The 12,126-nt window shown below is 43.3% G+C and overlaps 1 pseudogene; it reads right to left on the bottom strand.

The window, feature by feature from the left end:
* Positions 1–2,627: 2,627 nt before the first annotated feature.
* LOC113178276 (transcription factor AP-2-epsilon pseudogene) lies at positions 2,628–11,365 on the bottom strand (annotated as a pseudogene).
* Positions 11,366–12,126: the final 761 nt, after the last annotated feature.

Here is a 12,126-nt window from a genome sequence, read left to right as displayed (position 1 = left end):
TGCCCCTAAGCTGGGATGGGAATGCCAGAGTCCAAGGGTAGAGGAATCAGGTGGAAGGTAGAATGTCTAAGCAGGTACAAGAGCTAGAGAAAAATGTAACCTCTGCCTAAGACATCACCTGAGGCAGCAAGAGGGTGGCTGTTTTTCGCCCTCATACCAGTTCCTCCTCCTGGAAGTGCTGGGAACAGTTTAATAAGGCAGCATGGAAAACAGTCTTTATAGGTCAACCTCCTTAAGAAAGCAGCAAAGCAGCAGAAGGTCAAGAATGGGTCAATGGATGGACTACAGAATATGTGATAACAGAAAATCAGGGGAGAAGATAGAAACAGTAAAAGTGGCTGGAACTGTCGTTAACTATAATGCATGTAAGGTTCAACTGGTTTTCATGTTATTTTACAGGACAGAATAAATTACATGGGTATGAAATAGTTACATGTAAAAAATTGAAGCCCATATGAATAAAGGAAACCATGTAAATTTTCTGAAGGATGATTCACAGTGCATAAAGCAACAGAAAAAGTCTAAATAATTGCCAGTCTAAATTGAAAAAAAACATTGTATAAAATATTATAACCAAATTAAGGGACACATAGCAAAGACAAAGTTACTGGTACACATATGAAAAAGTGTGAATACTCTTAGTATATACAGGTAGACTTATAAATAAATGAAAAATGGGCAAGAATGTCAACATATACTTCATAAAAAGATAACAAAACAGATAGAGACATAGATAATATGATGTCCAAATTTCCAATGATCAAACTAATTCAAATGTGTGTGTGTGTGTATATATATATATATATGTGTGTGTGTGTGTGTGTGTGTGTGTGTGTATTTCTTTTTAAATTATAAAATATTCTATTACTACAGTTTATGAAAAATAATGTAAGCTACAGAGATCAAAGGACTAATGTGGAGTCATTGACTATATTTTTTGTGAAATACTTGATGACAGCGGTAATGTTCTTGATATTGTAAAATGCAAACTTTAGAATTCAAATTATTTTGAGTTCAGATTTTGTTACGAAATAAAGCAGCTTATAGATATAACTGAATAGAACACAGTAGAATTGATTAAAATAGAATACTATAAAGAATATAGTGATATGTTAAAAAGTTAAACAAAAAGATCCCTTGTATATCATGGAATTAGAACAACTTTATTTAATTGTACATTTCTTCATTTTTCCAATAATCTATAATGAACCGTTATAATAAAAAATAGTGACACACACCATTTAAGTGATATCATGAGATGGAGGGGCAAAAATAATTCCAGAAGGGTTACTTGCAAAGAAGGAGAGATTTAAACACATAGGCTGAATGGAAAAGAGCCAGTGGAGAATAACAAATTTAAGATTAAAGGGATTAAAAATTGCTGAAGGGGACAGTCTTTGAGGAGACAAGTTGTGCTTTTGAGCACTGAAGACTTAGATAGGATGGTATAAGAAAAATCCTTGTATCAGTAGGAGAACCAAACCTTGAAGGAGTTCAGACTCTGACCTTTATTTTTACTGTTTTTCAGCAGCATCTGATGATAGTGATCAATGAATGGTGGGTTGAGAGAGAATCTTAAAAGTTCTGGACAGTTGCTGAAGAGAATGAGAGGTAGTGACTTGCTGAGGACAGGAAGGGTTGATAGGTTTTCCTAAGATCTTAGATCACAGATCTTAGATTTGTTTCCCACACTTATGTGGGATTTTCCATAAAGAATACTCAATTTTAGGAATTGAGGCACTGAAAGTTTGGAATAGTCTTTCCTTAAAATCTAACAAAAAGGACACAATTTAATAGATAAAAAATTATGAAGTTGCAGATTTAGAGAAACTGAAGACTGCTGGAATCTAGGCTGGGCATAAAAGAGGTGAGTCTTGAGATGCTTGGAAACAAGGGAATCAGATCAACTGAAGCAGATTGTGGTAGTGGAGTTAAACAGAAGTGGGAATATTTTCTCTGACTTCACTGACCATCCACAGCCTCTGAAACTAGCTCTGGGCATTCACCTTGGTCTGCCTTGCATTTTTTTAACTTTCAAATTTAATTACATCAAACATAAATAAATAGGACAAATAGCAATAGGGCTGTGATGCACAGCCTGGATTCAAGTTCTGCAAGTTGTGCTGTGTTCCACAAGGGCCTCTCCTGCCCTTTGCTCCAAGAATGGAAAGGGCTCAAAAAGCCCACTGGGACCTTCTTCCAGCACCTCTTTTCTGGGATAGGAGATTCTGGGATGAGGCTCACCATTTCTTCAGTGGCACCTCTGATTTGTTAACAATGTCCTCCAGCCATTAGTAAAAAGCAGAAAACCTTTGCCCCTAGGAGCCCACTGCCCAGACTCCTTAACGGGTAAGGCTCTGCTCCTCAAGTCAGACTTTTTCATACCAATTTCCTGTCCAAGCCCTTTTTAGCAAAGGTCAGACAATTGCACATGTGAGACAGATACCTGGGCTCTTACCAACAGATCACCTCCCTTGGTCCTATTCACAGCCCTAACTAGGATTTATGGATGAATGTTCTTTATCTGACCTGACTGTAATCCCACCTTTTAGTCCTTTCAGGGTCACATTAGGAGCTAAGTCTCAGCTCAAGGCTTGGGAGCCCCTTAGGATGAATAAGAGATTCGGCTATTTCTGATGTTTGGCATCCTTCTCTGAAATCTTGGTTTCACCATGCCCACTGCCTGCACTGGTTAGAAACATCTTGTCCAGTCGCTTGAGTGACTCTAACAGGTAGTTCTGGAAGGTAGTGATGGCAGCACAGATGGAAGGCCCTCCAAAGCCATGGGTGATGAGGCTAAAGTGTGTCAGGCAACTCTGCACTCCAGGCTCCTGGATAAGTGCTGGGTGGCTGTTGCCCAATGGGGAGCGATCCTGAGCCATCAAGTTGGCAAACTCCTTGCACATCTGCTTGGCAGCCAGCAACATACTCTGTGGCTATGTAGTTCCCCAGGGTCAGTGTGCTGTAGGCACAGGTACTCAGCAGCTGCTTTGGCTGGGAACTCAGTCTCACAGATGTAGCCAAAGTCTCCAGTCAGGTGCACAGCCTCTCCCTCCACCAGTGAGGTCAGCAGTGTCACATTTGCAGCCTTCCGGGCGGCCAGCTGGCAGGTTGAGCCCAATCTTCTCTAGCTTTTCCCATAGACACCGACCCCCATTCTTGGACTTGGCTCTGTGGAGGCCGCCCCCCAGGAGGGAGGTGTTGAGGCACTCAGGAGTTAGAGTCCCCGCTGTACTACCCTCATAGTCACCTTATACTTGGATGTTGAGCTGAGCAATGAAAGCCGTCCAGGCAGGGAGCAGAAGACCTCACTGGGGTTGGTGATGCCGCCAACCTGGCTGCCTTTGGCCAATGAGAGGACCTTAAGGCTGCTGGCTTTGGAGGGGATGGGGCCTTTCTTTATCACAGACTGGTCCAGGAGTCATTCCAGGCTCCTCCATGGCCTGCAGATCTTCCAGGTCAAATGGTGCCGCCAGCCCGGGAGGACCAAGGGGCGCCTCAGCTAGACAGTGTGTACCATTGGCCAGGCTGTGCAGTAGCCGAAGCACTGCAGAGGTGTAGTCACGGAGCTGGCCGGAACTCAGAGGGGGATGGGCGGCGCCAGTAAGCCTGCGGAGGTTGTGGCTGCGCCAGGAACGTCAGGCCTCTCGGTATGGGTCCCCGGCCTGGTGGTGCTGGTCTGTAGACTGCCTGGGGCCGAGAGGACAGATGGGCCCCGCCAACCTCTGCGCGACGGGGCGCTCCATGGCGGAGTAAGTGTGCACCAGCATGAGGTGGGTAGTGCGGGGTGTGACACAAGGCGGCGGCAGAGCTATCGCCCAATGGCGAGGGCTGCTAGAAGAGGGGTGGGAAGCGGACACAGCTGGCTAGGGTCGCTGCACCGCACCTGGGTACCACCCAGCCCTGAGCCCAGCCGACTTAACGTCCTCACCTGTGAGTACCCTGAGGCTGGTCCAAGGAAGCGGAAAGGACCTGCTGTTGATGGCTCTTGGAAAAGTCGGTCAACTGGGGTACCCAGAGCCTGCCCCACTACCTGGAGAGCAGCCTGCTCCATGCACTCCAGGAATAATGGGCCGCCTTGCATTTCAGTGAGTTTGTGTGTGAGCGTGGACATGTGTTTTACCATGCTCAACTCCTGTAGTGGCTGTCCATCACTGAGGCTCCTACAGAGCACTTTATACTTGGCAGTGATTTAATTACTGTTGTTTCAACAACAGGAAGAGTGAAGTCAACCAAATGTGTTAATTTTTGGAAACAAGGCAAGTGCTTTTATTAAATTTAGAACTAAATATTTTGAAGATTATGCAGTCAAAAGTATTAATTAAGTTGGAAAAAGTGCCTACCAACAACATTTTTGGTGCTCCTTGGGGAGAAGACAGTTGGAGGTGTTACTGGAACTATATCAAGTTCAGGACATCAAATCTAATTGTGCTTAAAGAAACCCCATTTTTCTGAGCTTCAAATGAATGGTGAAAAAGTCCTGCTTCATAAGTAGGCACAGTTTGCTTTAGATTGATGCTTTCAGAAATGGTTAACCATGGGAACTCTTTGCTCAGGCAGAATCTGCTCAAGATGGTGGCAGAGAAGTTTCTGCTCCTCCCTAAAACTTGTCAGAGAGTGAAATTTGCTTGGTACTCTATTTCCAGTATTTACTATTTGTAATTCAAGGCCTTTTTCGAAATTTTCTATAACTTAAATATCAACTCATAAGATTCTAAATTTTTATTTTATGGGGGGAATAAAGATGGAGAATATATACTGATGATTGTAAGGAGTAGAGGAAAAGAGGAAAGAAAAATTACAATTTTTTGGTAACCTTAATTGTGGTTTTACATTTGCACACATGTGAATATACACACTCCCACAGTGTCAGTCACTTACTTGTGCATTGCTCACCTAATCTTATTTTTTTTGTAGTTGGCTGTTCACATCCTATCTCTGATCTTTAACTTTTTGTGTTTTCAAGGCTCCATTTTATATATTTATGAATCTAGTAGACCCCATCCCAGTAAACACTCTTAATTATCATCAGTTGCCCCAAATTGGCTTTCTCAAATTTAAACACATTTGTCATTTCATTTTTCAATTATGAATTTTATTGAATTACTCCTAGTTATTGATGCAAGTTCATTCAGAATATGTGAGTAATAAATGTATTACTCTCTAGAAATAAGTAATAGATCAAACAATTAATAAACATTAAATAAGATTAAAATAAGTAATAGATAAAAAATCTCTTTGGTTTAATATTTTACTGGTGAAATTTAAAATAGTTCTAAATAAAATATCAGCTCTTTCAAACTCAAGTTATTTAATTCTGTTTAAGGTAATTATTGGAATCATTTCTGTTCCCTTGGGTGCAGTTGTGCATTTTAGAGTGAGCTAGTCTGCAGATTGTAGTCATCTATGTTGATGTTTCTGTAATGATAATGAACCAACTCTGTCATCACCTCTCAGATCTTAACCTCCTTTATTTTCATAACATTTGCTTCTCACTTTCATTTATACTTGCCATTTTTGAATTAATACATCATACTCCTTTTGGTTTCTCCTATGACCACCTGGAAGGCTGTGGCTTCTGCATATCGGTTTAGTGGGCCAAATAACCTCCAATCTACCCAGGGCAAGCTGCCCCTCCAATTCTGGGTTTTTCCATGCCGAGGTATTCCAGCACTTATAGATCTTTTCAAACCTTGTATTTCCCCACTGCCTTTCAGTGTAAAGTCCTTGCTTAGCATCTGGAAGGCCATCTTAAGTGACAGTTGCCATTTTTTAGACTACTTTTTTTAAGACAAAATGCCTTTATTTTTTTATGTGGTGTTGATCAAATCTGGGTTGCCTGCCCCTGCTAGGTGAGCATTCTACTGCTGAACCACAATCTCAGCCCCAAACAGCTGCCATTTTAAGGTTTTCCTGCCCAAGGGCCTTTCTGAGAAAGGCTCCACACTTCTTCATTCCATCTCCACTATTAACCTCTCACATTCTTTCCTGCCCAAGGGCTTACCAACCCCAAATTAATTGCCCACTTTTGGATCCATTGGGCTCTAATCCCTGAGCCTCACCCATAAAAGGCTTGAACCTCAAGCCTCTTTTACCTCTCTCCTGTGTATCTCTGCCTGGTCTCTGTCTTTCATTTCTGGCTTGCCTGTTTCCTGCTTTCTTGCTTTTTTTTCATGTCACTCCCACCTGGAACTTACCTCCAATTTAGTTCCTTACCCTTGTCTGATGTACCCCAAACTTTTCCAGTGTTCAAGACATTCTTTCCAATATTAAGTATCAGTGGAGTTTGTGTTTCCCTCAGTAAGGAGGGCATACGGATTTATAAAAAGTCTTTTCTCTATTTGATCCTTCTCTAAGGGAAACTGGTTTCCTTTTTAGCCTTTCCTGATATATTTGCCATCGTACTCATACCTAGGTCCACTAAAGTCCTGTTCTATTTGCTGAAAATATTGAATCTAATATACCTTGAGAGTCTTTGTTTGGATTGCACTTTTTTAGTTTAGCCAAGAGTGAAGAATCTAATTTACATTGGTTGCATAATTCTGGGTTGTGTCTCCAAGCAAATAAAAAGCTTTTTTTGTAGGGTACCTGTGACCACTATTTATCCCCTTTAAATCTAAGTTTAGTGTAAACTGGTATTCCCTCAGGGGAAGTATAATCTGTAATACCAGTAACTGTATAAACTGTAATACCACATCCTCCAGCTGGTATTCAGGCCAAGCTTGGGCTCAGAAAAATTCCAGACACTTCTTCTTTAGGGTCTGAGTGTCAAAGGAATCCCAATGTTTCAAAATGCTTTTTAAAGGAATATGTATACCAAATGGAGTATTACCCATCTGAAAGACAAAGGGGAAGAAAGCATCCCTTAGCATCCCTCCATTGTCAGATTGAGGTATCCCTCAGTGCCATGTGGACCTGAAAGCCATGGGCTACCACCCTGTAAGATCAGGCAAGTTGGGCAGCAACCAAAGGATGCAGATTTTAAAAGTCCACTGAAAGAGGCATTATTTGAGATATCACTCCTGGGCAGAACTCCGTCAGACCCATACAGTGGACAGGAGAAGGGTCTGAGGAGAAACCGTGTGGGAAGTGGAATGGACTGGGGTTTTATGAGGCTTAGGCAGGAAGGGAAGGGCTTGGGACAGGAAAGGGTGTTTTGAGAGCCCCTTGTCCTACTGGAGTTGGTCAGGGGTGCTGCCTGAACTCCAGAATTGGCCAGGGGGTCCTGATGATTGACATGTGTTAGTCAGGAGATCCCACTGATTGATAATCTTTTTTGTTGGTGCCTGATTGATGTTTCTCTTTCCAGTGCAGGCTGCTTTGTTCTAAATCACCACCACCAACCTGACACACCTTTGAATTCTGCCAGTTTGGAGTAGTTGCTCTTAGCACCACAAAATACTCAGAGCTACTTATGATCCTCAACACATGAGCGACCACATTTTGAGGGCTTCATAGGATTTAGGCTGCTTATATTATTTGCCCTTACCAGTGCATTATTCAAAATTCCTTTCCTGTGTCATATCCCTCTATAAAATGAGTGTCCATGGCTTTTCTGTACTGTTTTGCCATCAGTTGTGAAGACATTAGAAATGGGGTTGCATTTCTTGGAGGAACTCAGTTATGCTATGAAAGAGCCATGTCCCTCAGGGTCATGTACCCTGAAGAAATTTTTTAGCCTTTTCTGCCACCAAACTCATACTATGGGCCACTAAAGTCCTATTCTATTTGCTACAAATATTAGATCTAATATGGCTTAAGAGTCTTTGTTTGGATTGTATTTTTTCTTCTTTGAACTGGCAGGGTTAGAAACCTAGAGAAAGGGACCTTCTTTCTGGGTGGAGCTCACCAGAGACACCATGGGGTTCGGGGCCTAACATGTGCATTAAGCTTTGAAAATTTCCAAAAACTTTATCCATAGTTTCTTTTGAAACAATTTGGGTTCCAAGGAGTATAAGAATCCTAAATCTACATGATGTTTGCAGTGCATGTGAGAGAGACAGAAAAAAAAATATGAAGAGAAGGGAAGAGAGCAGGAGAAATAGACCATGTGGCTCACTCTCTGGGAATTAGTGGGTTGCTTCTTTTTCAAAGACCTTGGATCAGACTAAGATTTTGTGTTAGGATATAAGATACACTGGGTGAGGGATCCCTCCACCATTGGATCAAGTCAGTCTGGGAGAGGAAGAAAGAAGCTGAGCTTAACTAATCTGTTGACCTTGTTGTATTCTGCAGAGAGAAACCTAAGCTGAGCTTGACCAACATTCCTCCATTAGTGATGAAAGGGATTGAACAAGCCTCCAGTAAGTCTCTCACTTGGGGCTTTAGAACAGCAGCTGCACTATACAATTTCAAATTGGTAACAGGCATCCATTATTTTTGAAAGAGAGATAGATTTAGAAAAGGAATGTAGAACTCCAGAAAATAAGGGGATCATTTGTTGGCCCATTGCACTCACCCTCCAAAGAAGCCCTAGGTTGGGCACAAAAAGAAGAAACTTGATTCTCTACTTCTGTTAGCAGGGGAAATTGGAGTTTTCTGCTTCTTCTGGCAGGTGAGGCCTGTATAAGTTGCATATTTCTGCAGCTAAGAAGTGGTACCTCTCTAAAGGTGGGTTATACCCTCCTATATTTATGCAGACCCCAGTGGCTCACCACCAACTCCTTCTTTCTGGGATCTTCTTGCAAATTCAAAGAATGAACTCCACAGACCAGGAAAAGTGAATGTAATGGTAGGATTTATTGAAGAAATGTAGAACTCTTGTAGTGCAAGAGGGGACATGATAGCAGGCTTTCTCTGCCAGAGTGTGCTAATCTAGGGGTTTATATTGCTCTTGGGTCACTGTGTTGTGTCCAAGCTTATGCTAGTTAGGCTCTGGAAACATACAAATGCTGTTGGCACCAATTTATGCTAATTAATGTTTGGAAAACATTAACACTATTATAGCCCCAAATCCCACTCTGGTTTTCCACACTTTCATTTTCTGTATGCTTTGGGAAGTCAGACGTTCAGGTCATTGAACTGTGCATGCTCCATGGTGTGTCTGAAACTGCAGGGCTGTGCAGAGTGTACTTCTGCAGTGGGCATCACCCATGTGTGCAGGCAGGGCTCTCGCAGGGTGATGGACCAGCTTTCCCCAACTCATCTCATTGCTGACTGATGCTCCAACTTATGTGGTCCATCACTCCCCTGTTTACTGGGACTTGTTGGCAGTGATCAGTAGGATGGATGTCTGGGTATACATCTGAGGAGTCATGACAGTAGGAGGAGTGTATCTTGATTGTGTTTTTAGTTGAAGTATCAAAGAGTGCCATGAGTTCTTTCCCTAGAACCCAAGCCTTGTTCACCTATGTAGGAAGCCCTCGGCCATGCTGAATATTTGTTCAGCCTGGCTATCTAGCCTGTCCCACAGGATCAGAAAACAGCTGTCTAAGAAAAATGACATCTCCATGGGCAATCCCAGAAAATGCTTTAATGGATCAGAAGACTGAAGGCTCAAAAGCAACTCTCCTTCTAAATGAGACAGAAGAGAAAAGAGCAACACTTCCCAGGAAGCATTTAAGTGAAATTGGGGGGGCTGGGGTTGTGGCTAAGTGATAACTTACTTGCCTAGCCTGTGTGAGGTCCTGAGTTCAATCCTCTGGACTGCCAAAAAAGAAAAAAAAGGAAAGGACAGGACAGGAAAGAAAAGAAAAATTTGTTTCCTTGTGTTTGATATCCATGGCTGCCCCAATTATGTCACTGTGACACAGAATTATATTTAGTTACAGGTATATTCTAGATGACTCCATCCTTCAGTCTCTTGATAATACCACCATTTTGAATATTTTCAGCTGTCCCTTGTCTATTGTGTTAGGAGCGTCTTCCCTACCCATACCTCAGAGAAGTCCCATGATTGATTATCTGGAAGAACACTGTGTGTGCTTGTGCCCACCTTTTTGAAGCAAATGTGCTTCTGTCCCCATCTCCCTATGCAAAAAGTACACGTACTGCTTCCCCTTATGGTGCAGCATAACTCCTAGTGAGGCCTCAAGTAGATGGTTGTATTTAACACGTTCATGACTTTTTTCTCAAGTAGAGCAGGTGGAGCAGGTTGCACGAACAACTGCTAACAGTAAAGCCTGCTGGAACTGAAAGCAGCCTGGGCAGGTCACTTTGAGGGCAGCTATCAAAGAGAATGACAGCAGTGGAGAGCTGCTAAGAGCTTCTAGGACTGGCCGTTTAAAGGGTTCCAAGGAACTGTCAGTAGCTTCTGGCTCCTCCTGTCAGGAATACAGTGACAGAGTTGCTCCCACTGGACATTGAGGGTCACTGGCATTCACTCTTGGGGCTGTGAATGCTAAGATCTGAGAGATGTTGGCCTCAGAAACTCAGAGCAGCTAATATTAAGGGAGGTGCAATTTACCTGTTTGTGGTTGCTCTCCAGATGGATGTTTGAATCCTCAGCCACTTGGTAACAGAAAGGGTTAAGGGACACAGTTCATGAAGGGATGTACAGAGAAGGCCCCTTAAATTAACTGAGGCCATGTGAACAATGTGATGATTGGGTTTCTGTTAAGATTTTGATCTGTTTTTCTTCCAGGATCAGTGGAAGTGGTGGAGGCTAAATATGGAGGCAAAGGCTTGGCCCTGCACCTGTGCACCCTGAGGAATGAAATCTGCAGATACCTCCTCCTTTCAGTCCTCACCCCACAGAGTAGCACAGACACCACAGGAGAAGGCAGCAGCCATTAGAACATTTCCCCACTAAACTATTTTTCCTCACTTTTGACAGTCAACTCTCGTGATATATAGCTTTACCCCAGGTATGTACCTCTCTCCCTCTCCTCTCCCAGTACCTACCTTTTGCCTTCCTCCTACATTCCCAGTGCCCTCTCCTTGCCCTCCCTTTCCTGGGGACTATCAGGATTATTCCTGGGTGACAAGGATCCTTTGCCCCTTGTGTTGCAGGATGTAGTGAGAGTGAGATCTCACCAAGACCCCACCTGAAAGGTAGACTCAAAAGATATCACACACCTACCCAGTGCCTCTACTTCTTTCTCTAGGGTCTGATGACTGAAACTTTCTCTCAAATACTGGGCATTAGAAATCAGCCCCAGAGTCACATGTTGCTCTCTAGAGACTTGGAGATGAGACCCAGAGTAGAGTGTCTTTCTTGCATAAGTTGAGGTCAAGATGGAACTCACTTCCTAGACTGCCAGTAGGAGGGGAAAGGGGATGAGGACTCCTCTTTGAGAATGAGGTTTCTGCAGTGCTCCTCCTCCAAGGATGAAGAGGTCTGTGTGAAGGCCCTGGTCTGGGACAGTTTGCAGGACAGCAGAAGGTGCTGGTAAGCCAGGAGGATGCCCCGGGTGTGAAGGGTCATGGTCGTTCTCACTAAACACCTCTGCTTTCCCATTTGGCTCCCAATAGGAGAAGTTCTTCTAGGACCCACTGCTCTTCTCTGGCTTAGGAAAGGGATTCTGTGGTCCAGGGGGGGGGTTAAAGACTGGATGACACCCATTGAGGAAGACTCAAAACAGTTCAGGATGATACCAATATTCTTCTGTTATAGGACCTAGGGTTGTGTGACCCTGCATCTCTTAATTTCTTATGAGGTGACCTATGGGGGAGGGCTGATCTCCATTTAGGTCTCATGTCCAGTGCTATCACTCTGTTACGCTACACCCTGGCTGGCAGATGATTTAGAAGCACTTTAGTCAGGGCACAACATAACTTTGGGGCACCTACACCGATCATTTCTACTTCAAGGGCAGTAGGTGATTTTTCACCACCTGCAGAAGGAAATAGGCATTTGCTCAGTCTTCATTTGGCATGAAGGGAGACAGAGGGACTGGGGGGATGTGTAAATTTGAATGGGAGGTGTCACCTGTCTTGTTGTCAGACTGAGGTTCTGATGGCCATTCTGCTGGGTGAGTCCTTCCTCCTGGTTCAGCTCTTTGGTTAGGGTCAAGATATCTATGTGTAGTCCTAAGGAAAGCTACTTCCAAGAAATGGGGGTGTGGTAAATATAGCCTGCACCTGGAGGATAAGAAGAGATTGCGTGTGGTCTTGGTAAGAAGTGTCCCAAAGTCAAGAAACCTCTAGGATTCATAGGAAGCATTGATAATGTCTTCCTGGTTCACA

Source organism: Urocitellus parryii, assembly GCF_045843805.1.
Source record: "Urocitellus parryii isolate mUroPar1 chromosome 13 unlocalized genomic scaffold, mUroPar1.hap1 SUPER_13_unloc_15, whole genome shotgun sequence".
Classification (NCBI taxonomy): Eukaryota; Metazoa; Chordata; class Mammalia; order Rodentia; family Sciuridae; genus Urocitellus; species Urocitellus parryii.
This window is presented reverse-complemented; position numbering and strand designations above follow the sequence as displayed.